The sequence below is a fragment of the Odocoileus virginianus genome, chromosome 34, assembly GCF_023699985.2.
Source record: "Odocoileus virginianus isolate 20LAN1187 ecotype Illinois chromosome 34, Ovbor_1.2, whole genome shotgun sequence".
In the NCBI taxonomy this organism is placed as follows: Eukaryota; Metazoa; Chordata; class Mammalia; order Artiodactyla; family Cervidae; genus Odocoileus; species Odocoileus virginianus.
This window is the reverse complement of record NC_069707.1, coordinates 17,651,008-17,655,834: the sequence shown is the minus strand read 5'-3', so window position 1 is coordinate 17,655,834 and position 4,827 is coordinate 17,651,008. Positions and strand designations below refer to the sequence as shown.

The following is a 4,827-nucleotide window of genomic DNA, read 5'->3' as shown; positions in this document are numbered from 1 at the left end:
GGGAAGAGCAAAATAAACTCTAAGCAAGCAGAAGATAGGAAGTAAAAACTTGTTTTTGAAGTCCAGAAAACAGTGAAATTGAAAGCAGAGTATGAGAAGAGAAAATCAACCAATAGTTCCTTGAAAAGATAAAATTGACAAAGACTGATAAAAAAAAAAAAGAGAGAGAAGGCACAAATGATTAATGTCAGGAATAAAAATGTAGATATCACCACAGATTCTCTTTTATAAAAGTTTGCTAGGGTTATTGTAATAATGTACCACAGACTGAGTGAAACCTCGATCAACTGTTTTACAGTGCTAGAGACTAAGAAGTCCAAAATCAAGGGTTTTGGCAGTGTTGGTTCCTTCCAAGGGATTTGAGGAAAGCATCTGTTTCAGGTCTCTCTCAGATGGCTGTCTTCTTATTTTCCTTCTGTGTTCACCTCTGCGTCCAAATTTTCCCTTTTCGTAAAGACTCCAGTCCTATTGTTTTAGGGTCTACCTACTGACTCCACCTTAACTTGATTATCTGTATAAAGACATATCTCCAAATAAGGTCATATGTTAAGGTACTGAGGTTTAGAACTTAAACATACAAATTATTTTGGACAATTCAACCTTTAACACTGCAAACGGCAAACTGATAACAGGAAAATGTTCCAGAGAACTCTATACACATAAAATTGACAATTTAGGTTAAATAGGCCAGCTCTCTGAAAAACACCATCTACCACAATTTACCCAATGTAAAAAAAAAAACAAAAAAACAATTATTCGAATGCCCCACAACTATTTAGAAAATTGAATTTTTTAAAAGCCCAATTCTGCAGTCCAGACCCAGGTGTTTTGATAGGTTATTGCACCAAACATCAATTCTATAAATCTCTTCCAGAAAATATAAGAGAAAAGACCACTTCCACAATCATTTTATGAACCTAGTAAAATCTTGATACCAAGTAATAGAAACAGAAAACTACAGACCAGTATTTCTCGTGAATGTAGATGTAAAAATTCCTAACAAAGAAGAACTCAGCAATATAAAAATCATTGTGCTCCATGAGCAGTTAGGGCTTAATCCAGAGATATAAGACCACTTCAATATAATCCACCATATTAGCAGGCCGAAGAAGAAAAACTGTACAAGAAGAACTGACACCAAAAAAAAAAAAAAAAAAGCATTTGACAAAATTCAACACGCCCATTATTTATTAGGAAAAAACCTCCGAAAAACCTGGACTAGAAGGGAATTTCCTCAATTTCTTCAACTGAAAAAGAGTATCTATAAAAAACTTAATAATAAAATTTCATTTAAGGGTGAAAAACAGAATATTTTTCTCCTAACATCACGAATAAGGCAAGAATATCTATTCATAGACACAGAGATCAATGGATGAGAATCGAAAATCCAGAAACAGGACTCACAAATTTGCCTAGCATATTTTGACAAAGATTCAAAAGCAATTCAATGAAGGAAGGATAGCTTTTACAACAAGTGGTGCTAGGTATATGGGCATCCATAGGAAACAAAAGAGAACCTAGATTTTAAGACTCTTTGTTGTTGCTGTTGTTTGGTTGTTGTTCAATCGGTGAGTTGTATCCGACTCTTTGAGACTCCATGAACCACAGCACGCCAGGCTTCCCTGTCCTACACTAGCTCCAGGAGTTTGCTCAAACTCATGTCTGTTGAGCTGGTGATACCATCCAACAATCTCATCCTCTGTCCCCCCCTCTCCTCCTGTCCTTAGTCTTCCCCAGCATCAGGATTTTTCCCAATGAGTCATACCTTATAGTACATTGACTCAGAAATGAATTAGAAGCAAATGTAAAACTCTAAAATTTTAAGAAAAAATGGCAGAAAATATTTTTGACATCTAGGACTAGGCAAAGAATTCTTATATTTGATGTTAAAAGTACAATCTACAAAACGGAAAACTGGGGAGACTGATGTCAGCAAAATGATGGTAAAGGAATTTCTAGCACTTTTTTCTTCTCAGAACCATCAATTTTAACAACTATCCATGCCTGAAAATACCTTCATAAAAACTAAGGATTCTGTTAATAGCTTAGATTACAACATATGGGCATAGCACAGAAATAAGAAAAGACATGCATGTTGCCCTGTTACCCCTCATTAGGGAAATGCAAATGAAAACAATATTAAGATATCAGTACACATCTATGAGAATGGCTAACATCCAAAATAGTGAAAACATCAAGTACTGGCAAGAATGCAAAGAAATTACATCACTCATAGACTGCTGGATTGAATGTGTAGTATGCTATGCTTAGTCGCTCAGTAGTGTCTGTCTCTTTGCGACCCCATGGACTATAGCCCTCCTCCAGAATCCATGGGATTCCCCAGGCAAGAATACTGGAGTGGGTTGCCATGCCTTCCTCCAGGGGATCTTCCCAACCCAAGGATCGATCCCAGGTCACCCGCATTGGAGGAGGATTCTTTACCGCCTGAGCCGTCAGTGAAGTCCATCATGTACAGCCACTATGAAAAATGGTTCAATGGTGTCTTCAAAGTTTAAACGTTAAGTTATGTTCTATCCAGTAATTCCCCTCCTGGGCATTTATTCCAGAGAAATGAAAAGTTATGTTCATACAAAAACGTGTAGATGAATGATTTTAACAACTTTATTTACAATAACAAAAAACTGAAAGTAGACAAATGTCCATCAAGAGGTGAATGGTTAAACTGCAGTACATTCATACCATGAAACACTTCTTAAAAACAAAAAGGAATAAACTATTAATATAAATGATAGCATGGGTGAATCACCAGAGAACTAGGCTGGATGAAAAAACGCAATCCTAAAGATTATATACTAAATACTCTGTTTCCATGTGTGTGGTGCTAAGTCACTTCAGTTGTGTCGACTCTTTACGACCATATGGACCATAGCCCGCTAGGCTCCTCTGTCCATGGGATTCTCCAGGCAAAAATACTGGAGTGGGTTGGCATGCCATCCTCCAGGGGATCTTCCTGACTCAGGGATTGAACCCACCTTTTTTTTTTCTTTTCTGTTTTTTTTTTCATTTATTTTTATTAGTTGGAGGCTAATTACTTTACAATATTGTAGTGGTTTTTGTCATACATTGACATGAATCAGCCATGGAGTTACATGTATTCCCCATCCCGATCCCCCTTCCCACCTCCCTCTCCACCCGATCCCTCTGGGTCTTCCCAGTGCACCAGGCCCGAGCACTTGTCTCATGCATCCAACCTGGGCTGGTGATCTGTTTCACCCTAGATAATATACATGTTTCGATGCTGATCTCTTGAAACATCCCACCCTCACCTTCTCCCACAGAGTCCAAAAGTCTGTTCTAAAAATATGGAATGCTTCACGAATTTGCGTGTCATCCTTGCACAGGGGCCATGCTAATCTTCTCTGTATTGTTCCAATTTTTTAGTATATGTGCTGCCGAAGAGAGCACTGAACCCACCTTTCTTATGTCTCTTGCCTTGGCAGGGGAGTTCTTTACCACTAGCACCACCTGGGAAACCCAAAGTGAAGGTATTAGTCGCTCAGTTGTATCTGACTCTGCTAATTCCAGGCAAGAATACTGTTTATATAACATTAGTGAAATAGCAAAATGATAGAAATGGAGAAACATAGTAGTATATTCGAGGAGTGACAGTGGGGTGAAGGTGAGAGGGAAGGTATTTCATGGCTGTGAAACACCATGAGGGATCCTAATGGTGAGAGAAATGTTCTGTGTCTTGTCTGCATCAATCAATATCCAGATTGTGATATTATGCTACCTGTGGTTTTACAAGATGTTTCCACTGGGGAAACCTGGGTGACGGATATGCAGGATTTCTCTGTATTATTTCTCAGAAATGCATGTAAGCTGCAATTATAAGCAAATTGAATTTTAATTTAAGAAACTCCACTGACTCCACCCAAAATACAGTTATTTGTACTTGCATTTACCATTTAGATTTCAATACAGAAAAGGAGAATTCAGTGGGAGACTGGATTTTAAATTCTGTAATTGCCTTCCTTGGAAAGAAATTGGTGAATTCACCAAAGAGACTTGCTAATGACTGCAGAGATTTATTCATATTATTGATTGGCTTATTAGTAAGCCACAGAAATAGCAGAAAATCAAAATAAACAGGTTCCAGTTTGGGTTTTTTTATTCCACAGTTGTAGTTTTCCTTAAATAAAAAATTAAAAGTTATCCCATGGTTCTTGCTGTTGCACAGAATGATCTATTTCTCCATGTGAGAATTGCCCAGTTGAAATGTGTGTGTCTTTTATAAAACTCAGTTTGAAGGTCCTCAACTCAGCAAACATTTAATGAATTCCTGCTATCTGCCGGGCACTGCTATAGGTGCTGGATTTCAGGAAGGGAACCAAACAAAGCCCATGTCCATTAATAAGGACTGCAAAATAAGTTTCTGCTTGGGTACAGCCCAAGAAAAAAATTCTTTCTGAATTATGTTGAATTGTTTGTTTCTTTTTATTTTCTTAGTAGAAATAAGGAATATGCCACTTTGTGAGGATGACCTAGCAGTGAGAGCTCTTTGGGAATCTTCTTAGTGCAAGTGTCTGGAAGCATCTTCTGTTATCTTCCAGTGGATTCATTGTGTTTCAGTATATAAACTGCTTCCCGTTCACCTGGAAGGAGGGAGCGTGAGGTGTTCCTTTTCCTAGCCTTTATCTGTTCACAATGTGCCTCCTTAGTTATTCCATAAAGTCCTGTGTTTGCATCACCCTTGGAGGGGAAGCAAAGCAATGATGAATTCTATAGAAACAGAAGGAAAAGCTTATTACTCTACACTGTCTCCTGCTTTCTTTAGAAAACAACTTACTGCTATGTCCTCTTCCT

General features: G+C 37.9%; 1 non-coding gene across 1 annotated transcript; it reads right to left on the bottom strand.

Annotated features, from left to right (window-relative positions):
- Positions 1-3,317: 3,317 nt before the first annotated feature.
- Positions 3,318-3,426, bottom strand: LOC139033063 (U6 spliceosomal RNA). The gene has a single exon (XR_011485700.1). It is a non-coding gene; the product is annotated as a U6 spliceosomal RNA (small nuclear RNA).
- Between the last annotated feature and the right edge of the window lie 1,401 nt (positions 3,427-4,827).